The sequence below is a fragment of the Miscanthus floridulus genome, chromosome 9 (genome assembly GCF_019320115.1).
Source record: "Miscanthus floridulus cultivar M001 chromosome 9, ASM1932011v1, whole genome shotgun sequence".
Lineage (NCBI taxonomy): Eukaryota > Viridiplantae > Streptophyta > Magnoliopsida > Poales > Poaceae > Miscanthus > Miscanthus floridulus.
In genome coordinates, this window is record NC_089588.1 from 94,870,235 (window position 1) to 94,894,981 (window position 24,747).

The window sequence follows — 24,747 nt, forward strand, 5'->3', positions numbered from 1 at the left end:
TCATTCGTCTATTGAATATCAATAAGCTTCTCCTGCTGGCTCACTGCCTCATCATCAGCAGCCGCTACCTCAAGTGCACCCGAATTCTGCACGTATGTAGCATAATCTTCCTCCCAGTACCAACCATCGCATCCATTGCCCTTCCACTGAAATTAAAGCCAAAAAATATTTAGTCAAAAATATTCAAGAAAAGCAGGTCAATTAGCCATAATAATCAAATGCGTAAGAAACTCACATCGCGATCCGGGCACTTGTAGAAAACACGACCCTTGTTGGGTCCCTGTCTCTTGACTCGGTACTCCATCACAATCTTCTGCCTACACTTGCCGCAGATAATAAGAGGGAGTTCTGACCTCAGTCGTTTCGCAACCGAACGAGAGGCCGAGGATCCGGTACCAGTTGTCATCTACTTTCAATACTTATTTTTGTAAACTAGTGTAAATTTCATATTTTCTAAAATAATATATTTAAACAAAACTAAAATTATTTATTTATCTAACTAAACCATAAAATATGTACTATGTATAATAGTAAAATACCAAACTATCAAGTGATTTTACTATTGTAAATCATCATGTGATTTTGAGCTAAAAATGACATAGAAGTCATAATCAAATCCACCGTATCAAGTTACTTTCTATACTTATTTTTGCAAACTATTGTAAATTTCTCATTTCTAAAGTAATATATTAAAAAAATAAAAATATTTATTTATCTAACTAAACCATGAAATGTACTACATATACTAGCAATACTACACCATCAAGTGATTTTAATGAACTAATTTAACTTTTGTTTATCCAAACATATATGCAAATCATCATGTGATTTTGAGCTAAAAATGACATAAAATCATAATAAAGTCAAACATATAAAGTTACACATGCATCTATATCACAAAATGAGATAAGCTACTGATAAAACATAAGAGGATTAAGTTTGTTACCACCAAAATCGAAGAGCAACACCAATGGAGGGGGAGAGAGCAAGAACAACAGCAAGCTGAAGAACAGAGGTAGTGAGTTTGAATGGAATGGCTCGGGCTCGGGGAGGAAGAAATGAGCTGGTCTAAAGATCCTGGTAATACCAGCCGGGACTAAAGATCCCTGCCCGCGGACGACCGTTGGGCAGGAACCTTTAGTCCCGGGGGCAAAAAATGTCGAGGCTAATGCCAAATTGGGACATCATTCTAAAGTCTGTTCTCTAGTAGTGTTAACCCACACTCTGTAGTCGTATGCACGCGTCCATATCAGTATGGATGAAAACAGATCGGATACGAACGGATATCACTCATATTATATTTGTGTTCATATTTCTGTTTGGATTCGGATTCAGACACGGATAGCGTTCAGATACATATACGAATACGGATTGACTCGGTTACGGATATGAATAATGAGTATCGAATACGGTATGAATCGGATTCGGAGAAGGTCGGATACAAATATCTATTCGGATATTGAGTAAAAGCAGCATATATATATATATATATATATATATATATATATATATATATATATATATATATATATATATATATATATATATATATATATATATATATATATATCATACGTGCGCAAACCATTACACCACTCTATGAGTTCATAATCCATCTAGATTAAGCCGAAAGACTAAAGAGTAAAGCAACAAATAAGATAAAGATACAGATACATCATACATCAAACATCATACAAGCACCAATCTTCGCGGCATGAGTAGAAATAGCCAAGCTCCTGGCTTCATGGGTCTCATGGAGTCATGGTCATGGATTCAAGATCTACAATCCTTATATAGGCCATTTTTTCATTTGAGAAAGTTTAAACAAAATGTAGTTCAAATTTCACAAGTGTGTGACATAGTTTTAGAAAGTTTATATGAGATTCAAGAATTTGTGACTAGTGTTTGATAAAACTTTCTCAAATAGAAAAATGAGCTATGTAACAATTGTAGATCTTGCTGAGATTATCAAACTTGGTATTCAGAGTTTTTTCATCTGAGGTCATTTAGTGTCTCATTTGAGCAAGTTTGACCAAGTCAAATTTGGTCAAATGAAAAAACAACACTTTGACTCTAGTATTATGAACTCTAAATGACTTTAAATTGAAAAGTTTTGAATACCAAGTTTTTTCAACTTATCAAGCTCTACAATTGTTGTTTTGGTCAACATTTCATTTGAGAAAGTTTGGATGGTTCAAATTTATGATTTTTAAATTTTAACGCCTACAAACTAGTTTTCGGAACCCTAGATTGTCTCAAATTGAAACGTTTTGAATACCAAGTTTGTTCAGATCATCAAGATCTACAATCCTTATATAGGACATTTTTTCATTTGAGAAAGTTTGAATAAAATGTAGTTCAAATTTCACAAATATGTGACATAGTTTTAGAAAGTCTATATGAGATTCAAGAATTTGTGACTAGTGTTTAATAAAACTTTCTCAAATGGGAAAATGAGCTATGTAACAATTGTAGATCTTGCTGAGATGATCAAACTTGGTATTCAGAGTTTTTTTCATCTGAGGTCATTTAATGTCTCATTTGAGCAAGTTTGACCAAGTCAAATTTGGTCAAATGAAAAAACAACACTTTGACTCTAGTATTATAAACTCTAAATGACTTCAAATTGAAAAGTTTTGAATACCAAGTTTGTTCAACTCATCAAGATATACAATTGTTGTTTTGGTCAACTTTCCATTTGAGATAGTTTGGATGGTTCAAATTTGTGATTTTTAAATTTCAACGCCTACAAACTAGTTTTCGAAACCCTAGATTGTCTCAAATTGAAAAGTTTTGAATACCAAGTTTATTCAGCTCATCAAGATCTACAATCCTTATATAGGCTATTTTTTCATTTGAGAAAGTTTGAACAAATGTAGTTCAAATTTTACAAGTGTGTGACATAGTTTTAAAAAGTCTGAGATTCAAGAATTTCTGACCAGTGTTTGATAAAACTTTCTCAAATGGGGAAACTAGTTATGTAAAAATTGTAGATCTTGCTGAGATGATCAAACTTGGTATTCAGAGTTTTTTCATCTGAGGTCATTTAGTGTCTCATTTGAGCAAGTTTGACCAAGTCAAATTTGGTCAAATAAAAAAACAACACTTTGACTCTAGTATTATGAACTCTAAATGACTTTAAATTGAAAAGTTTTGAATACCAAGTTTGTTCAACTCATCAATATCTACAATTGTTGTTTTGGTCAACTTTCCATTTGAGATAGTTTGGACGGTTCAAATTTGTGATTTTTAAATTTCGACGCCTACAAACTAGTTTTCGGAACCCTAGATTGTCTCAAATTGAAAAGTTTTGAATACCAAGTTTGTTCATATCATCAAGATATACAATCCTTATATAGGACATTTTTTCATTTGAGAAAGTTTGAATAAAATGTAGTTAAATTTCACAAGTGTGTGACATAGTTTTAGAAAGTCTATGAGATTCAAGAATTTGTGACTAGTGTTTAATAAAACTTTCTCAAATGGGAAAATGAGCTATGTAACAATTGTAGATCTTGCTGAGATGATCAAACTTGGTATTCAGAGTTTTTTTCATCTGAGGTCATTTAATGTCTCATTTGAGCAAGTTTGACCAAGTCAAATTTGGTCAAATGAAAAAACAACACTTTGACTCTAGTATTATAAACTCTAAATGACTTCAAATTGAAAAGTTTTGAATACCAAGTTTGTTCAACTCATCAGGATATACAATTGTTGTTTTGGTCAACTTTCCATTTGAGATAGTTTGGATGGTTCAAATTTGTGATTTTTAAATTTCGACGCCTACAAACTAGTTTTCGAAACCCTAGATTGTCTCAAATTGAAAAGTTTTGAATACCAAGTTTGTTCAGCTCATCAAGATCTACAATCCTTATATAGGCTATTTTTTCATTTGAGAAAGTTTGAACAAATGTAGTTCAAATTTCACAAGTGTGTGACATAGTTTTAGAAAGTCTATATGAGATTCAAGAATTTGTGACTGGTGTTTGATAAAACTTTCTCAAATGGGGAAACTAGCTATGTAAAAATTGTAAATCTTGCTGAGATGATCAAACTTGGTATTCAGAGTTTTTTCATCTGAGGTCATTTAGTGTCTCATTTGAGCAAGTTTGACCAAGTCAAATTTGGTCAAATAAAAAACAACACTTTGACTCTAGTATTATGAACTCTAAATGACTTTAAATTGAAAAGTTTTGAATACCAAGTTTGTTCAACTCATCAAGATCTACAATTGTTGTTTTGGTCAACTTTCCATTTGAGATAGTTTGGACGGTTCAAATTTGTGATTTTTAAATTTCGACGCCTACAAACTAGTTTTCGGAACCCTAGATTGTCTCAAATTGAAAAGTTTTGAATACCAAGTTTGTTCAGATCATCAAGATCTAAAATCCTTATATAGGCTATTTTTTCATTTGAGAAAGTTTGAATAAAATGTAGTTCAAATTTCACAAGTGTGTGACATAGTTTTAGAAAGTCTATGAGATTAAAGAATTTGTGACTAGTGTTTGATAAAACTTTCTCAAATGGGAAAATGACCTATGTAACAATTGTAGATCTTGCTGAGATGATCAAACTTGGTATTCAGAGTTTTTTCATCTGAGGTCATTTAGTGTCTCATTTGAGCAAGTTTGACCAAGTCAAATTTGGTCAAATAAAAAAACAACACTTTGACTCTAGTATTATAAACTCTAAATGACTTCAAATTGAAAAGTTTTGAATACCAAGTTTGTTCAACTCATCAAGATCTACAATTGTTGTTTTGGTCAACTTTCCATTTAAGAAAGTTTGGATGGTTGAAATTTGTGATTTTTAAATTTTGATTCCTATAAACTAGTTTTCCATTTGAGAAAGTTTGGACGGTTTAAATTTTGAAGCGCTAAATGATTTCAAACGAAAAAGTTATAAACAACAAAGTTTCATAACTTTTTGAGATCTACAATTTTTATTTTGATCATTTCTCCATCCAAGGTCGTTTGAATAATATCCGGATAATATCCGTTTGAATAATATCCGGATATATCCGATACTTAACCGGATTATCCGATATCCGCCGGATATTGATGATATTACATTCATATTTGATATCCGCCTAAGATATCCGTTTTATTATCCGTATCCAAAAAAAATTACGGATATCCGAGTAACTATCCAGATAAGTGTTCATATTTATTCGGTCGAACGGACGATCGAATAAATATCCATACCGTTTTCATCCATACATATCAGTCATCCGCAGGCACTTGTTGGCTGGCTGGCCACATTGCTTTCCGAGAACGACCATACCTATCAAGTAGTACTACTACTAGGGCCTTGTTTAGATCACCTCCAAATTCCAAGTTTTTTCACTCTCTCTCCATCACATCAATTTTTGGACGCATGCATGGAGCATTAAATGTAGGTAAAAAAATAACTAATTGCACAGTTTGGTTGTAAATCACAAGACGAATTTTTTGAGCCTAGTTAGTGTGGCAGAACCGCCTAATCTAATGCCTCACAGGAGTGCTCGCCTTCCATTAGACACTAAGCACCCGAGGGAGAACACCAAATTACTCGATTCCGTCGGGCACACCCCAGGGGAGAACCCGAAAATCCACATTTTTCTCTCAGGATCACAAATGAGAGAAATAAAGCTTACATCATTCTTAACCATTTCTTACATCACTTTTAATACAACGTCAGCGTATAATATCTATTAATATAACAGCGGAATGAAATCATATTATCAGAGTTGTAAACAATTTAATTGAACAGCGGAATATAAACATGTGATCAGAGTTACAGCGGAAATAAACCTCTATTAATGATATGATGAAGTATTGATATATAAACTACGACAACAGATTATTAAACTTCCATTTATAAAAGCATTTGGCGAGAGTTATAAATAACAACTACGATCGCAGCGTAAAGGAAATCCTCTCTGAGCCCACCAGGAGGAATCCACACACAAAGGTCAGCTCAAGCGTCCACCTATCACCTGCAACAGGGGGAATAAACCCTGAGTACTCAATTGTACTCAGCAAGACTTACCCGATAGGAGAAAAGAAAAGACTCCAAGGATATGCAAGGCTGTCTGGTTTGTGGGTTGCATTTGCAGAAAGCATTACTAAGCGTGCGTCCTTATATTTGATTTTTATTAATAGCCGCATTGGTTCATTAACTAACCATTCTATGTAAGCACCTGTGCTACTTTCAAGCATGTGGTAAGCAATCAGATTTCCTTTGTCCATCTTCCATCTTTCATCTTTCAGTTCTTACTACGATGCTAAACCGTAGACAAGCCGTACCGGGTAGCCCGGCGATTCGTGAATCAATGCCCCCAGCTGGGTACCCCGAAAACACACGCCCCGCTTGTACCCCAGGCACAAGCAGGACCGACCCATCACTCTCCTGTCCCGGGTGTCCAGGTCCCCGTCCAAACTGGGACTCCAAGCCCCCGCCCCTGAGTCCCGGACTCAGTGCGGTGCAAGGACCTCCTCCACCAAAAACAAACCCTAACAGTCGGTCCGGAAAGAGCCGGATCCGCAACAAGAGAGCAACAAGTCTTCCAAGCGCCCATACACAAGTATGTGCTCGGGATAATAAGTCTGTGACCTACCCAGAGTCATATGCAACGATCGGTCCTTAACCGACCAGACAGGGAAAAACGGTGTAACCAAGCTATGACCCGCCTCCGCGGCGACACAACTTCTTACACCCACCAATACCCAAACCATATCCCTGCCCGGTCACCATTTTCCTTTCCACCATTTTTATATATTCCAGGTGCTAATCATATAGTAACATATTTCCTATATCTCGCGAGTGACAGGTAATCACTCGACTTCTACCGGAGTCCTGTAGCATAGCAATCTACACGATCCTGTCATACTAGTAAGACTCATAGGATAAAGATATATATATATGCAAGTGGGTTTCATTCAACTCCTGAAAACTTAATGCACAATTATAATTTAAACTGCAGAAAGTAGGGGTTATGCACCGGGGCTTGCCTGGGTAAAATATAATCAGAAGTTAGCTTTCCATCATGGCGACATGATCTTCAAAAGCACCATTCCTCCAGCAACTCCCGATGACTCCGTGATCCACCGACGTACCTATATGCTATGCATGCGATGAAATGCAAAGATGTAATTAATCAACTGAAATCGTGACTCGTCTAAATACGCTTTACGCCGCTCAAGTTAACGAGCTAGATCTAACGACGACTGTACTTAGGCTACATACCCATGTTATCGAACAAGACGTTATTTCCCAACAACTGTTTTTAGTTATACAAACCAAGGTGTTTCTTTATTCGATTCCATCAATTTAATCCTTATTCGCAATAGGACATCATTATCTATTTAGCAAACTAATTATTCTAGAGTTACAAAACTTACAGCGAACACCTAATATTGCTAGGAGCCTACTGTACAAATTTCAGATTCAGCAACATTACCAATTCATCACAATTATTCCTACAAGTTCTCTTGTTAACAATATTAAGCATTTTAAAATAATTAGAGCAACCTTAAAAACATACCGAACCTATGCGAATAAAATACACTATTACGTAGATCACGATTTTAGGAACTCAACAAAACTGGTTTCACTATTTTAGGGTTTCTACACAATTATCTATTCATTTTACGAGTTTGCTCCATAAACTAATTGACCAGCAGTTATCAAATCGGCCCAAACGGTCAGGGCAGCCCAGGCGCGGACGGCCCAGCGTGCGGGCAAACAGCCAGCCCACGGGGCAGGCGGTGGCCCAACGCGGCAGGCGGCCCAGCACGGCGCGGCAGCGGTGCAGATGGCCCAGCAGCCGAAACGGCCCACGAGAAGCGCGGCCGCGCGCCAGCAGGCCGGCCCAGCAGGCCCGCTTCGCTACCGCTGCGCAGTTTTTGCTTTTGTTTTGCAAAAGAGACCCCGCACTACTGAGTAATCGAGCGACACTAGGAGCTACTATTACGCAAGAGATGAACTTTGCACTATCAACCTCGTACTTTACCATCTTCACAAAGGGGCAGTCCACACCAGCCGTGCGCACGCCGGCGCGGCTCCGGCCGGCACACGGCTGCTGCGCCGGACACCAGGGACCCGCGCTAGCCCAACTACGGGGTCGATCACCATCTACGACCCAGCCGATAACGATAGGAAGCGGTGGATCATGGGGAGGCGCCCTAGGGTCCTCTACAGCAGCAGGCGGTGGTTTGCGGTGATGGCGCGGCTGTTCTGACGAGCTAGCGCGGTTACGAGAGCAACGGGGAGGTGAGGGAGCAACAAGAGCTTACCCCGAAACAAGCCGCACAGCCGGTTGAGATGGGGAAGGTCCGGAGGATCCCAGCCACATGCGCCCGCGCGATACGGCGGTGCTTCGAGCACGGCATCGGTGTGCCACCGCGTCACCGATGATGTCCCTGACCAAACTGATGCGAGCATCAGAAAGAGGGGGTCGCGGTGAGATCAAGGACACAAGCAATCGAATTGCTATCGATCACGCGAGCCATACCTCCCAACATACCAACTTGGCGGCACACGTGACCGGCGGCGAGCCCAACACCAATTTGGCCGACCTCATAGTTCGTCTGAGGCTTAGTGCGGGTTGGGCTGCTGGATAACCACCTAAGCTACTTAAGTGAGGAATCAGACGGTGAGGCCTCGAGCCAAGTGAATTGGACTTGGCAGGGAGCGCGGTGCTCCAGTTGAGGTCATGTCGCGGAGCGGCACACGACGAGCCGCGGTTAAGACAAGGCGAGGACCGACCGATAGCAGCAGCACGAGCATCCGAGTACAGACGATGAGACCGGGGGACCTGGCGTGACATGCTGGATTGGATCGGTCAACCCCGAGCAGTCCCTACGGTGGCGGCCCCGTCGGCCATGGCAAGCAGAGGAGGGGAAAATAAAAATGCTAAGTCCGAGCTCCGGTCATGTCCGCAACAGGATGGGGAGACGTGATTGGCACAGGAGGAGCGGCTCGCGCGCTGGGCCAGACCACGACGTGCGCCCGCAGATGGCCGAGTGGCGAGGCGTGAGCGGCCAGCCGACCAGCCAGCAGCGCAGGCGAGCAGGGCCTGGAGGCGACGCGCGCGCTGACCCCGGGCAGCACAGCTTCACCATGCACAATGTGGAGGGGATAGCGGGACAGCACGGGTAGGCGCACACGCAAAACTCCGATAGGAGGTAGCAGCAGCCGCTGTGGCGGGACAACGCGCAGGGCGGTTGTGGGCTCGGCGCGGCCAGCGCTCAGCCGGGCACGGCCCAAGCGTGCAGAGACGCACGGTGACCGCTACCCAAGGGCCAAAAGGGCGAAATCATTGCCGTGTACGCTTTTTAAAGCGGTGCCAAGGCCACCAAACAGCGAGGTTAAGGTTTGGCCAACTTCGCTAATCCAAGGTCCACGATACCAGCTAGCTAGGAAAACACCCGGCGCGACCAAAGAGCGACTAGGGTAAAAGATACGAGAAGGCCAACATGAGTTCGTCGTAGAGCACGCCGGTTTGCGAACAGAGCACCGAACGTAGTTCTTCGTGCGTTCTGAGAGTTTCGAGCCATTCTTGGGATAACCCCGCTACGTCCAACAATTCTACGAACCACTCCACACCAAAACACTTACGATGATACAACCAACGATAATATAAAGTTAACGTTCAAGAAAATTAGCTAGAATTTAAATACTACTACGCCATCGCCTATCGTTTCCGATTTAGGAAGTTATAACTGTTAGTTTTTGACTGCATCCCAGAACTATTCAACTAGCTAGTGCGATATAACTTGCCACGAGTGATACTTTAAAAACCTAAGTTAAGACTTTTAAAGCCCGGGAAGCTCGTTTCGGTAAAACCTGTTAGGTCGAAAATGTGGTGCTAAATAAGATCGTAACACCGGGGTGTTACAACCAACCCCCTTAAAAAGAATCTCGTCCCGAGATTCAAAACTAGAACCAGAAAAGGGGAAACGCGATTACATTCCATAGATCAAGGATTACACGAAGGATAACACGACTTCGAATACTCAACTACACGGGGATCTAGGGATACATGGTTAAGAGCAACCTGGTACAACCGAGACTTAATCTAGAAGTCGAGATAGACGAGGACAATGGAGAAACAACAAGATAATGATTATCCAAAACATGTCATAGCACCAACAAATCCAGAAACAGTCGACTGAGAAGTAAAACATCGTGAATCCTAAGGCCAACTAACCAAAGGAACTTGAACTTCTTCGACGAACTGGATCCCTTCTTCTTCTCAGATCACACCATCACCTCAGACAGACGAACTTAGCTTCAAAGTGACGGCCGGACCTCGTAGCTATGCGTCGGAACGCGAGGGGAATGAGGATGAAGAAGAAGAGCAAGGACCAAGGGTATTTATAGTGGAGAATGGAGGTGGGGAGCAACACACCGGAGTGGAGATAAGATTTGGACATGTTGCGCTCCCTGCGTGAGCGACGGAGGGGGAAATAAAGGAGAGGAGAGGGGGTCCGCTCGACGAGGCAGGCGTGCGGGCGACCATGTTCACAAAAGAAGAAAAGAGGGAGGGGAAAGGGGTCCGGTATGAGGGACAAGGCGTGAGAGTCGAGAGCTGACCGGATGCTGGGGAAAAGGAGCCACGCACAGTGCACAAAGATTGTGAGCACTGCACGATGCCGCGGCCACGCGAAAACGGGATGATAATGGACCCGACACCAACGGCGTTCGCAGGGCACGCAGCAAAATGACCCAACATGCGTAGCGGTCAACTAAGCACAGGGCTTTGGACAAGACGTCCACTCAGACCTTTACGACTACCCACGGCTAACCTTCCGTTACTACTCTTCTTTTGCTTTCCTTCCTTGACCACATCCGTCTTTTCTGTAAACCCAGATCATGTCATACTTTCTTTCTCCAAACCATATCTTGTTTACCTAGAGAGAACACTTCTGCATGAACCCGTTGTGGATTTCTCGTTTGAACACCTGAACATTTCCAAGGAGAAAAATTTTAAAACAAAATGGTACGACGGTGTAACTCGGCAAAGGTACTTGGTTAACAACCTCGATACCAGCGCGTGCCGAGCAGCGTCACATGTGGCAGCTGTTCCACAGGGAGCCCTCGGTTTCGTCGCGGCACCATAAGCTTTTAACCAGGCAACTACTACCAACTTACACGCCATGAAGGCAGTGGGGTCATAGACCACAGAGTAAGATGAGTATTGCAAGGGAAAATTCAAACAACAAAAGTTCCCTTCACAACAAGGGACAAGGAATTCAAATCCAACGACGGATTTGTTTTAAAAAGATTCAAGTGTTCTGCTGGGACACCCACAATTAGCCGATACAGTGTCCTATATTATCCAATCGCGGCTGATCTGCTGGTATCTGAATGGCAACTTCTCTTGTAACTCAACATCGCCCTTGAAAACTTGGAGCACGTCTAACGAGGCTTTAAAGTAAATGAACGCAATAAACACAGCGAAATAATTAAAATGCACGTTCCAACGATCTTATGCGGGTACAACATACAGTCATTCATGCTCCCATTCACGACATAGCATTCACCTACGATCGGACGATCTCAACAACTACAGACGACAACAACGGCAAGAGTACAATACAGGGGGACAGCAACGAAAAACACTACTACTACGGGTACAGCATCCCAAGGCAACTACTCTACATCTTCTTGTGGCAATGGCTGAGTGAGAGGAATCAAGGGCTCTGCTTCTAACACTTCCGACGGTGGAGGTGCTGGCGGTACTGCAACACCGGTTCTTCTTCTCTCGGGCGGGTGGATAGGGATCCCTTCCAAGATCGAGGCATCCTGCCTTTCAGCAGCCAACGTCCTCCGTTCGGCCCTGGTGACAAGATAGGCCACCCGCAGCTGATGAACATGTCGATCTTCGGCTTCCTTCAGGGCTTCCGACATGGCAGTCTCCCGGCTCTCCACAGCTGCAGCACTGGCATGCGCTTCGGCGAGCTGCACCTGGAGCATCTGGTTGAAGATCTCGGCTTCCTCGGCGCGCCGAAGGCACGCCCTCAGCTCCAAGGCTTGACGATCGTACTGCTCATCCAGAGCGAGCAGGTACGTGGTCAAGTGCACCATGGTGGGACTGTCCTCTTGCACATCTCGTCCTTGCAAAGCCTCCATGCGGGCCCTCCATGCCCACCGATTCTTGTCCAAAGGAGGAAAGAACCGCATGGGGGTACGGGCAATGGGCTCCTCATAGATCTGTCAGAGGTACCGCAAGGCTTTGCGGGCCACAACCTGGTAGGTGTCGATGAAGCGAAACCCGGTTGCGGTCACACTCCACGCTTCAGTGAGGTCGGGGAACTCTTCACTCTTCCCGATGTAGACGGTAACCTCACACCGCTCGGTGCCATGCTCCTCATACTCACGGCCCTCATACTCGGGGCGACCATTGACTCTGAGCTTTTGCAGGGTGGCATGCAGGATTTTGGGAAACCCCTCAACATTCAGGCAGTAGGTGCTAACCCAGGCTCTTGCCATCTCTGGCGGTGGTTGCAAGGAAGGCTGAGCGAAAAGCTGGCTCAAAGGAGAAGCTAAGCGAGCTAAAGTGCGCTGAGTGGTGGTACCAATGGCTAAACCAGGCTCTACTTATAAAGGCGGAGTGTTCAGTGATCCGGGCACGGTTCACCAGGGTTCCCGCGCGGGGTCACTACGATGGATCGACCAAATTCCGTGCGTTCGAGGCGAGCGATGTGCGATGCCATTACTGACTAGTATGACTGTAGGGCAAGGGTCCGACAAGAGCACAGAAAAGGGGGTACGGGGAGATGTGGGTCATGACCGGCGCGAACCACGGGCGAACGCAAAACTCGAAGCCATAGTTCAGACCTAACTCTAGAACCGGACGAGTCAGTCGTGCACAATACGACACACGTGACCCCTATGGATGACGTATCTGCAAGTAATACGAGTACTACAATGCACAGGCAGGATATGCATGAATGCACGTCCTATACGTCCTTTCACTGTTGCCAACATATAGGGCAACCGTTCTCAGAGTTTTGGCACATCGTTCTCTCCCTGTAACTAGCCGATACTATCGGACTATGCTCGAGTTAGTGTACCTACAGAAACTTGATTAAGTCTACCTATGTCAGCAGAGTGCCATCTATCCTGGATACATAACCATAGTAATAGGGCTACTTATATAACATCGCATATAAACGTCCTAACTTTTTGCAACAATGGACTGTCAAATTTTAGTTTAGAAAAGGTTTTCGAAGCTTTATTTCCTCATTTATGCTCTGATACCACCTGTGGCAGAACCGCCTAATCTAATGCCTCACAGGAGTGCTCGCCTTCCATTAGACACTAAGCACCCGAGGGAGAACACCAAATTACTCGATTCCGTCGGGCACACCCCAGGAGAGAACCCAAAAATCCACATTTTTCTCTCAGGATCACAAATGAGAGAAATAAAGCTTACATCATTCTTAACCATTTCTTACATCACTTTTAATACAACGTCAGCGTATAATATCTATTAATATAACAGCGGAATGAAATCATATTATCAGAGTTGTAAACAATTTAATTGAACAGCGGAATATAAACATGTGATCAGAGTTACAGCGGAAATAAACCTCTATTAATGATATGATGAAGTATTGATATATAAACTACGACAACAGATTATTAAACTTCCATTTATAAAAGCATTTGGCGAGAGTTATAAATAACAACTATGATCGCAGCGTAAAGGAAATCCTCTCTGAGCCCACCAGGAGGAATCCACACACAAAGGTCAGCTCAAGCGTCCACCTGTCACCTGCAACAGGGGGAATAAACCCTGAGTACTCAATTGTACTCAGCAAGACTTACCCGATAGGAGAAAAGAAAAGACTCCAAGGATATGCAAGGCTGTCTGGTTTGTGGGTTGCATTTGCAGAAAGCATTACTAAGCGTGCGTCCTTATATTTGATTTTTATTAATAGCCGCATTGGTTCATTAACTAACCATTCTATGTAAGCACCTGTGCTACTTTCAAGCATGTGGTAAGCAATCAGATTTCCTTTGTCCATCTTCCATCTTTCATCTTTCAGTTCTTACTACGATGCTAAACCGTAGACAAGCCGTACCGGGTAGCCCGGCGATTCGCGAATCAATGCCCCCAGCTGGGTACCCCGAAAACACACGCCCCGCTTGTACCCCAGGCACAAGCAGGACCGACCCATCACTCTCCTGTCCCGGGTGTCCAGGTCCCCGTCCAAACTGGGACTCCAAGCCCCCGCCCCTGAGTCCCGGACTCAGTGCGGTGCAAGGACCTCCTCCACCAAAAACAAACCCTAACAGTCGGTCCGGAAAGAGCCGGATCCGCGACAAGAGAGCAACAAGTCTTCCAAGCGCCCATACACAAGTATGTGCTCGGGATAATAAGTCTGTGACCTGCCCAGAGTCATATGCAACGATCGGTCCTTAACCGACCAGACAGGGAAAAACGGTGTAACCAAGCTATGACCCGCCTCCGCGGCGACACAACTTCTTACACCCACCAATACCCAAACCATATCCCTGCCCGGTCACCATTTTCCTTTCCACCATTTTTATATATTCCAGGTGCTAATCATATAGTAACATATTTCCTATATCTCGCGAGTGACAGGTAATCACTCGACTTCTACCGGAGTCCTGTAGCATAGCAATCTACACGATCCTGTCATACTAGTAAGACTCATAGGATAAAGATATATATATATGCAAGTGGGTTTCATTCAACTCCTGAAAACTTAATGCACAATTATAATTTAAACTGCAGAAAGTAGGGGTTATGCACCGGGGCTTGCCTGGGTAAAATATAATCAGAAGTTAGCTTTCCATCATGGCGACATGATCTTCAAAAGCACCATTCCTCCAGCAACTCCCGATGACTCCGTGATCCACCGACGTACCTATATGCTATGCATGCGATGAAATGCAAAGATGTAATTAATCAACTGAAATCGTGACTCGTCTAAATACGCTTTACGCCGCTCAAGTTAACGAGCTAGATCTAACGACGACTGTACTTAGGCTACATACCCATGTTATCGAACAAGACGTTATTTCCCAACAACTGTTTTTAGTTATACAAACCAAGGTGTTTCTTTATTCGATTCCATCAATTTAATCCTTATTCGCAATAGGACATCATTATCTATTTAGCAAACTAATTATTCTAGAGTTACAAAACTTACAGCGAACACCTAATATTGCTAGGAGCCTACTGTACAAATTTCAGATTCAGCAACATTACCAATTCATCACAATTATTCCTACAAGTTCTCTTGTTAACAATATTAAGCATTTTAAAATAATTAGAGCAACCTTAAAAACATACCAAACCTATGCGAATAAAATACACTATTACGTAGATCACGATTTTAGGAACTCAACAAAACTGGTTTCACTATTTTAGGGTTTCTACACAATTATCTATTCATTTTACGAGTTTGCTCCATAAACTAATTGACCAGCAGTTATCAAATCGGCCCAAACGGTCAGGGCAGCCCAGGCGCGGACGGCCCAGCGTGCGGGCAAACAGCCAGCCCATGGGGCAGGCGGTGGCCCAACGCGGCAGGCGGCCCAGCACGGCGCGGCAGCGGTGCAGATGGCCCAGCAGCCGAAACGGCCCACGAGAAGCGCGGCCGCGCGCCAGCAGGCCGGCCCAGCAGGCCCGCTTCGCTACCGCTGCGCAGTTTTTGCTTTTGTTTTGCAAAAGAGACCCCGCACTACTGAGTAATCGAGCGACACTAGGAGCTACTATTACGCAAGAGATGAACTTTGCACTATCAACCTCATACTTTACCATCTTCACAAAGGGGCAGTCCACACCAGCCGTGCGCACGCCGGCGCGGCTCCGGCCGGCACACGGCTGCTGCGCCGGACACTAGGGACCCGCGCTAGCCCAACTACGGGGTCGATCACCATCTACGACCCAGCCGATGACGATAGGAAGCGGTGGATCATGGGGAGGCGCCCTAGGGTCCTCTACAGCAGCAGGCGGTGGTTTGCGGTGATGGCGCGGCTGTTCCGACGAGCTAGCGCGGTTACGAGAGCAACGGGGAGGTGAGGGAGCAACAAGAGCTTACCCCGAAACAAGCCGCACAGCCGGTTGAGATGGGGAAGGTCCGGAGGATCCCGGCCACATGCGCCCGTGCGATACGGCGGTGCTCCGAGCACGGCATCGGTGTGCCACCGCGTCACCGATGATGTCGCTAACCAAACTGATGCGAGCATCAGAAAGAGGGGGTCGCGGTGAGATCAAGGACACAAGCAATCGAATTGCTATCGATCACGCGAGCCATACCTCCCAACATACCAACTTGGCGGCACACGTGACCAGCGGCGAGCCCAACACCAAATTGGCCGACCTCATAGTTCGTCTGAGGCTTGGTGCGGGTTGGGCTGCTGGATAACCACCTAAGCTACTTAAGTGAGGAATCAGACGGTGAGGCCTCGAGCCAAGTGAATTGGACTTGGCAGGGAGCGCGGTGCCCCAGTTGAGGTCATGTCGCGGAGCGGCACACGACGAGCCGCGGTTAAGACAAGGCAAGGACCGACCGATAGCAGCAGCACGAGCATCCGAGTACAGACGATGAGACCGGGGGACCTGGCGTGACATGCTGGATTGGATCGGTCAACCCCGAGCAGTCCCTACGGTGGCGGCCCCGTCTGCCATGGCAAGCAGAGGAGGGGAAAATAAAAATGCTAAGTCCGAGCTCCGGTCATGTCCGCAACAGGATGGGGCGACGTGATTGGCACAGGAGGAGCGGCTCGCGCGCTGGGCCAGACCACGACGTGCGCCCGCAGACGGCCAAGTGGCGAGGCGTGAACGGCCAGCCGACCAGCCAGCAGCGCAGGCGAGCAGGGCCTGGAGGCGACGCGCGCGCTGACCCCGGGCAGCACAGCTTCACCGCGCACAACGTGGAGGGGACAGCGGGACAGCACGGGTAGGCGCACACGCAAAACTCCGATAGGAGGTAGCAGCAGCCGCTGTGGCGGGACAACGCGTAGGGCGGTTGTGGGCTCGGCGCGGCCAGCGCTCAGCCGGGCACGGCCCAAGCGTGCAGAGACGCACGGTGACCGCTACCCAAGGGCCAAAAGGGCGAAATCATTGCCGTGTACGCTTTTTAAAGCGGTGCCAAGGCCACCAAACAGCGAGGTTAAGGTTTGGCCAACTTTGCTAATCCAAGGTCCACGATACCAGCTAGCTAGGAAAACACCCGGCGCGACCAAAGAGCGACTAGGGTAAAAGATACGAGAAGGCCAACATGAGTTCGTCGTAGAGCGCGCCGGTTCGCGAACAGAGCACCGAACGTAGTTCTTCGTGCGTTCTGAGAGTTTCAAGCCATTCTTGGGATAACCCCGCTACGTCCAACAATTCTACGAACCACTCCACACCAAAACACTTACGATGATACAACCAACAATAATATAAAGTTAACGTTCAAGAAAATTAGCTAGAATTTAAATACTACTACGCCATCGCCTATCGTTTTCGATTTAGGAAGTTATAACTGTTAGTTTTTGACTGCATCCCAGAACTATTCAACTAGCTAGTGCGATATAACTTGCCACGAGTGATACTTTAAAAACCTAAGTTAAGACTTTTAAAGCCCGGGAAGCTCGTTTCGGTAAAACCTGTTAGGTCGAAAATGTGGCGCTAAATAAGATCGTAACACCAGGGTGTTACAGTTAGTCCATGATCAGACAAAGTTTGTCAAATACAAACGAAACGTGCTACAGTGTCCAGATTACAAAAATTTACAATCTAAACGAGACCTAGGTAGTTCGGACTTGAGACTGTTCTGGCGCAAATTGTACCAGGAGAAATAACAGAGAATAGGCAATTGTATTCATCCCAAGAGACAGGAGTACACATGTACAGCCTAGGTACAGTACAGCAGCAAGCATCCTATACAACAGCCCATTTACAGTAGTGACTCCAACTTTTGTGTCGGTATAAACAGTTATAGCAAACTATGGTCGGTTGGTATACATCTTTGCCGTCTTTCGCTATCACTAGTGGAGGGACGAGCTTTACTCCCGGTGGAGAACCTCCTCTAGTCCCGGTTCCCCACCGGGGAGTAAGCATCCGGGGGTCGGGACCTTTAGTCCCGATGCATAACACCAACCGGGACTAAAGGTTCTCCCAGCTTTAAAAAAAATAATGCCTCCCACCGCTACGTCCTGTGAGATTCGAACCCAAGACCTCATGCATTGCCTCGCGCATAGCTTACCACCCCACCTACACAACACATCTGACAATGGATGTGATGCTTCTCTTTTGAACTAACCCATCGGGGGACCTTTAGTCCCGGTTGGTGTTACCAACCGGGACTAAAGGGTCCTTTAGTCCGGGTTGGTGTTACCAACCGAGACTAAAGGTTGGAGGACTTTTAGTCCTGGTTGGTGGCTCCAACTGGGAGTAAAGGTCCACCTTTAGTCCCGGTTGGTGTCTCCAACCGGGACTAAAGGTCCCCTGCCACTGTGCCGAGCGCAGTAGCCGTTGGGCAGGGACCTTTAGTCCCGGTTGGAGACACCAACCGGGACTAAAGGTCTCTCTAGTCCAGGGCGCAAAAAATACTGGGACTAGAGCCCATTTTGGCCTCGGATGAAAGGTATGTTCTCTACTAGTGTATGTATACCGACAGACCATTGGACGCATAAAATGACTTATAGTTTGATGCTCTATTGTAAACTTATATGGACCATGGTCTGACGAAATATATTTATAGCGATGAACAGTCATCTAACGCCTACTATATATAAAAGTAACCGCGCATACTATCATTTGTTTATACATTAACCTTACAATCAATATTAACCATGTTGGACAATACACACTTAGGAAACACATAGGGATTGAACATATATCACAGTTATATAGCCATCAGCATCTGTCTAATGCTACTTTGGCACAAAATTCATGGGCAAACAAGTTAGGCCAAATTAGTTTGGCCAACAAGCTAGAATTATACACAGCCGAAGATGTTTGGTTGCAAAGCTCACATATCATATGGTTTGCTTGCACTCTTTGCAAAATGATTATATTCATCTTTAGGAAGTCCTTACAAAAATTTTCATCTCTACCTAGGATATCCAAAACAAAATAGTTGTGGTGAGAAATTTGATCCAACCACACTATACCACAGCCCATCTTTAATGTCGCCATCTGTGTCGTTATAAGCCATTTCAGCGACATACGGTTGGTGTTTAGGGTTTTGTTGAACGCGGGGTGAGGAGAGATGGGCTCGCGGTGAAGGTGGCCTATGAAGGCGGGCTGCGAAATTTTTTTGTCCGACAGGTAGGTCCACATAAAAAATAGGCTGGAATTGGGCCAGGCCGAGGGCGCCAGTCCAGCCCATATGTACCAATAATTGGTTGGTTGCTAAAACTTGGATATAAGGACAAACCGTTGGACAACGAACCGAAATCACAATAACGACCAACAGTCTGTTGCCAAAATGAGATATAAGGACTGACAGAACATTACTGATCTTTCAACGTCCGACCTTCCAACACTATTTTGGTATTTTTAGCGACCCCCATGTGACGTTAATTTTGGGCCGTGGTTTAGTGCCACTTGCTGTATGCATCTGGCTACTACTAGCTATTACTTCTCACCTGGAAATAAAAGTTTACATACATCATGAATAAAACAAATTACTTGATATTGGACAAAAACATCTTAAATAATGTAGAGTGGCATATACTTGACATATAGATGATGCAAAATTGAATCCTAAAGCTACTGGCATTCAGTCTCATACACTAAGTCACTAACCATAATGTCAAAGATTGAAGTGTGATAGTGCACAAGTTAATTGATCAATAGAGTGGTAGCAAGATACTGGACAAACTTTTATTGAGAAGTCACTAACAAAAAATTAAACCTGCAATGGCATTGTTTGTGCAACATAATACTCTTCTCTGCTTTGAATTGCTTGGCCGCACTGGACTAATTAGTGTATCTTTTGGTGAGACCAGCATAAATACATAAACTTTTCCAAACTATTTCTCTATAGATCGTCCTAAAGCATAAATATCTCACTCTGGCTCATGAATTATTGAGACGCTTGAAGCACTTGTAGCATCAGTAGAAAAAAGTATTTGTATTGGTGACTCCTTTTTCCGCCAGCGAAAGCCAAGTAAAATCAGTCATTTTTTCGTGAACGTGCAATTTTGCCCGTATTTCATTAAGAGGAATGGTGATAGAGAGATACACCAGGAACACACAAGTGGCGAGGAGTAGTACGGTTTGTCCTGTGAGTGTCAAGCTGTAACAACCAAAACTTCGCATCACTTTAAAATAGTTGAATTTGATTTATTAGCCTTGTGTGAGCATTTAACATAGGCAAAATAATTCTTTTTGTGAAATTAAAATTAGTCTTAGGTCTAAGAACATGTTGCTGCCTATATGTTGATGCATATTTGATTTATATTTGTCTGGTTTTTGTTGCTTGAGAAGAGGTTTTCAAATCCCTTTTGAAAAGCATTTAAACAATTCTGGAAAATAAAAAGGAAAAGGGAAAAGCTTTGCTAGTCACTGTTCTTGGCCGAGAGGCCCGTTCTTTCTCCTTTCGGCCTGCTCAGCCCAGCAGCCCGCCTCCCTTCTCTCTCTGTCTCGCTGACGAACCGGGCCCGCACGCCAGCGTCGCCTTCTTCCTCCTCCGGCTCAGTGTTGAACCGGACACCGACCGAGCGTCGATCCGCGCGTGGGCGTCCGCGCCACGCCCTGTCCCTATAAAGGCCGAACGACCGCGTCCGCGATGCCCTTTGCAACCCTAAGCGACCCGCCGCTTCACTCTTGAGTCGCAGAGCCGCCGAAACCCTAGCCGCCATTGTCGAGCCCCGCCCGAGCTCGCAATTCGCCACGGCCGTCGCTCCTTCGCCCCTGTAAGCTAGCAAGAAAGCTTCGACTTGATCCCGTGAGTCTTCCCGAGCCTTTTCCCCGGTTCAATTTTGCTCATATCATGTCACCGTGGTGTGTAGTTCAACGTCGTCCGCCTCCGCGAGCCCACCATCGTCCACGCTTCGAATCTGACCCCATCTTCGAGCTAGGTGAGACCGCCTCGCTTCCCTCTTTCTTTTGGGACAAGTCCTGAGCCAAATGGTGGCCGGAAACGTCCGGTATGCTTTCGCCGGCGAGATTCCTCGCCGCCGGCGATGTTGCGCCACCGCCCTCCTCCTCGGACCTAATCCGAACCGTCCATCTTGGATCGGACGGCCCGCAGAGGCCGATACCCCTTCGCGGGAAAAATTTGCTAAAGAGCCCCTGAGCTCTTTAGATTTTGAAACCTCAGTCCAAAGCGTATTCCAGAGAATACGTTTTCTCTTTTGGAAAATGTATTTTTCATTTAGCAGATTCAAAATCAAGTTCCCGATATTTACAGAATTGCCACTGATTTCAAATGCTTATAAAATGCTCATTTTAACTCCGATTTGATCCGTTCAACTTGCGTTGGGTAGTTCTATTGCTAGTGCAACAATCATGATCTGGAAACTTGATTAATGAATATGTTATAAACATAAACAAGATGACTTTTTAGCAACAGAAGGACTTGTCTTGTAACTGATTATTCAGGATTTAACGTACAGCCGTGAGGGCTATATGGCTCTGGCTCTAGTTGCTTGAGCAACCCTTTTCTAGCTGGTTAGAGGTCTGTGAGTTGGGTATAGGACAACCTCTGTCCTATTCAGCCTAGCTATGGAAGTAGCCTTTTATATTATTGGAAGGGGGGTACCTATATCTGATGACCCTGCGGCCCTGGCCAGTTAGACGAGCTCTTGGGTGGCTTTATATGGTTTCCGGTGTTTTGGAAGTAATTAACCCACTCATTTGGGAAACATGACTCACAGTGAAAGTGTACACCTCTGTGCAGAGTTAACAAACTGGTATACTACCCTTGTTCACGGATACGAGTGACCTTGGAACACTTACATTAAGGGATAATGACTTTTACTTGTTAAGATGATCATTTATGTTAATTTTTAAGATATTGATTATTCATGTTCATTGATCATGTGTTATGGGATTATTGCTACCTAGATGTTAATAAATGCTAAACTTGATGATGACTAAAATGCTAACCACAGTAAACCAGTGTCAGCTATTTGAGCCTCATGAACCCTTAGTTATCTTGTTAAGTACAACATGTACTTATGCCTTGCTTTATCTTTTATGTTGGAAAAATCCCGGATGGGTAACAGATCAAGATTGGATTGAAGATTATCGTGATGAGTATTAGGCTTGGTGTCCACCAGTTGACGTCCCTGTTGGAGCTTCCGCAAGAGAGTTATCTTAGCAGGTATTATATCTTTGTTTGAGACTATGTGTTGAATATTTATTCGCTATGTAATAAACATTGTGTTGGTACAATTCACAATTTGTCCACTTGTGGGTGCGACCATTCCTGGGGTGCACATAAGACTTTTATACATCCTCTTTTGTTCTTAAAATTGGGTGTGACAGATTGGTATCAAAGCACTATTGACTGTAGGACGCAAGCCTAGTTAGAATGGTCGTTTTTAGCTTTTGCTTCACTTGTTTCATGCTTTCCACCTCAATCTTGTTATCTGCTAAGTTTTGTGCTTCTTTTGTCTTATTCTATTATAAAATCAATTGATTCTATTCTAAATGATTTGAAACCTCTGTAGATGACACGTGACCGCAAGTCTGCCCGCTTGTACGTTGGATGCTTTCAACCACAGCGTGTTATGTATGAGCCAATGGAGCCTAGAGAGGACATCCAGAGGAAGAACTGGAAGAATGAGGTTGGAGAAGAGGTCCATTCTTCGCCAACTCCGATAGCTCAATCCCCAGCACGTGTGGAGGCCATTGACTTGACCAATGATGATGAAGTACTCTAGCCACTGCCTCGTATAGGTTGGACTGACAAGTTAAGCATCAAGAAGCCTGATGACAATGCCTTCTACCATGACTTGCTGACAATGATGTTGGAGTGCTATTATCCAGACCTGCAAGACACTCTGGAGTATCCCACTATGGAGCACAATCATCCTCTGATTGGTTCATCTTGGGATACTCGGTTGCTGATCAAGACCCCGAATACTCGCAAGATAGATGCAGTTGTCACCCACCATGTAAGTCGAGCTACCGCGGAAAGAAGCATGGAGGATGCTGCTTCCGTTGCACTTGCCTACTACCGTGGCCGTCTCTCTGATGATAAGAAGGTCGATGGACTCTTGTATTACCCATGCTATCTTTCGAAGGAAAATAGTTGGACCATAGAGGTCATGGTAAAAGAATCGAAGACTCTTGAGGCCACTGTTGAGTTAAACCGTGAACTTACAAATAAGGTGGGAGCGTTAGAAGGAGAGCTGAAGAAGGCACAAGACATGATCAAAGAATACCAGAAAGAGATTGATGGCCTTAACGCCGAGTTAGGCCATCCCAAGCTATTTGAGAAGTTAGATGAGCCCTCCACCAAGAAGAACGCCGCCCCTTAAGTTTATGAAACCATTGTAATAGGCACGTTTTTTAGTATCGAGAGTCGAGTCGAGTCTTTTAAGTGTTTGTGAACTATTGGTGTGCTTGCTGGATTATTATTGTGATTTATGTGTGATTTGGATCTTTGTGATGAGTGTTGGAACTTTGTGGGCATGTCCACGAGTTCCTTAGTTAAAAATATTAAGGTTAAAAGTGCTATAATAAATTGCTTGGGTTGGTCTATCCTGTCTCCTTCCTTACTGTTTTCTGGAGCAGTCAGTGATGTTTTGGTTATAACTTTTCACCTGTTCGAGCAATGGTCATGAAATTTTACTGGGAGTATATAGACTTCTGTGTCTTTCCAATGGCACAAGAATCACCTTTTTATCCATTCGTATCTGAGAGTTATGACTATCACAATATGAACTTCTGTGTTGTCTAGAATCTAAGGACAGTTTCTGTTGTGGTCTGTTTTTGATTAATGTAACGCTAGAATCAGAAAATGTGGTCTAAATGAAAGTTGTAGATAATTTCTTAACCTTTCTAAAGATCATCTTATTTGGATATCTAGAACTCGAGTGATGACAGTTTTTCTGACCTGCTGATTTTGCATCACGTCCAGAAATTTTTAGAATTGCCTATCTCTTACATATTGGTGATGTTTCATGTTGGATTACAGATGTCTGGCCGTGGAAGAGGTAGAGGACATGGGAGAGGTGCTCCACCACCCCCACCACCAACCATGACCGCAACAGAGGTGTTGGCGATGCAAGGACAGTTCATGCAGTCCATGATGCAGTTCTTTCAGAACCAACCTATTGGAGCACCAGCACCTCCACCACCAAGGGACAAGCGGAGGGAATTCATGCAAGGACATCCTCCAGTTTTCTCTCATGCTGCTGACCCCTTGGAGGCAGATGATTGGCTACGCGCAGTGGAGAAACAACTCAACATCGCTTAGTGTGATGATCAACAAAAGGTGTTGTATGCATCGGGACAGCTTCAGGGAGCAGCTCAGACTTGGTGGGAGTCATATCAGTCTACTCGTCCCAACAATGCTCCTACTATCACTTGGCTAGAATTTGTGAGGGATTTCAAGGCACACCATATTCCATATGGTTTGATAGAGCTCAAGCAGGAGGAATTCAGATCTCTCACGATGGGTTCGATGTCCGTCAGTGAGTATCACGACAAGTTTGCTCAGTTGGCTCGCTATGCTCCTAATGACGTGAGGGAGGATGTAGATAAGCAACGTCTCTTCCTCAAGGGAATTTACTATGATCTCAGGATGCAGTTGGCTGGTAACACATATGCTAATT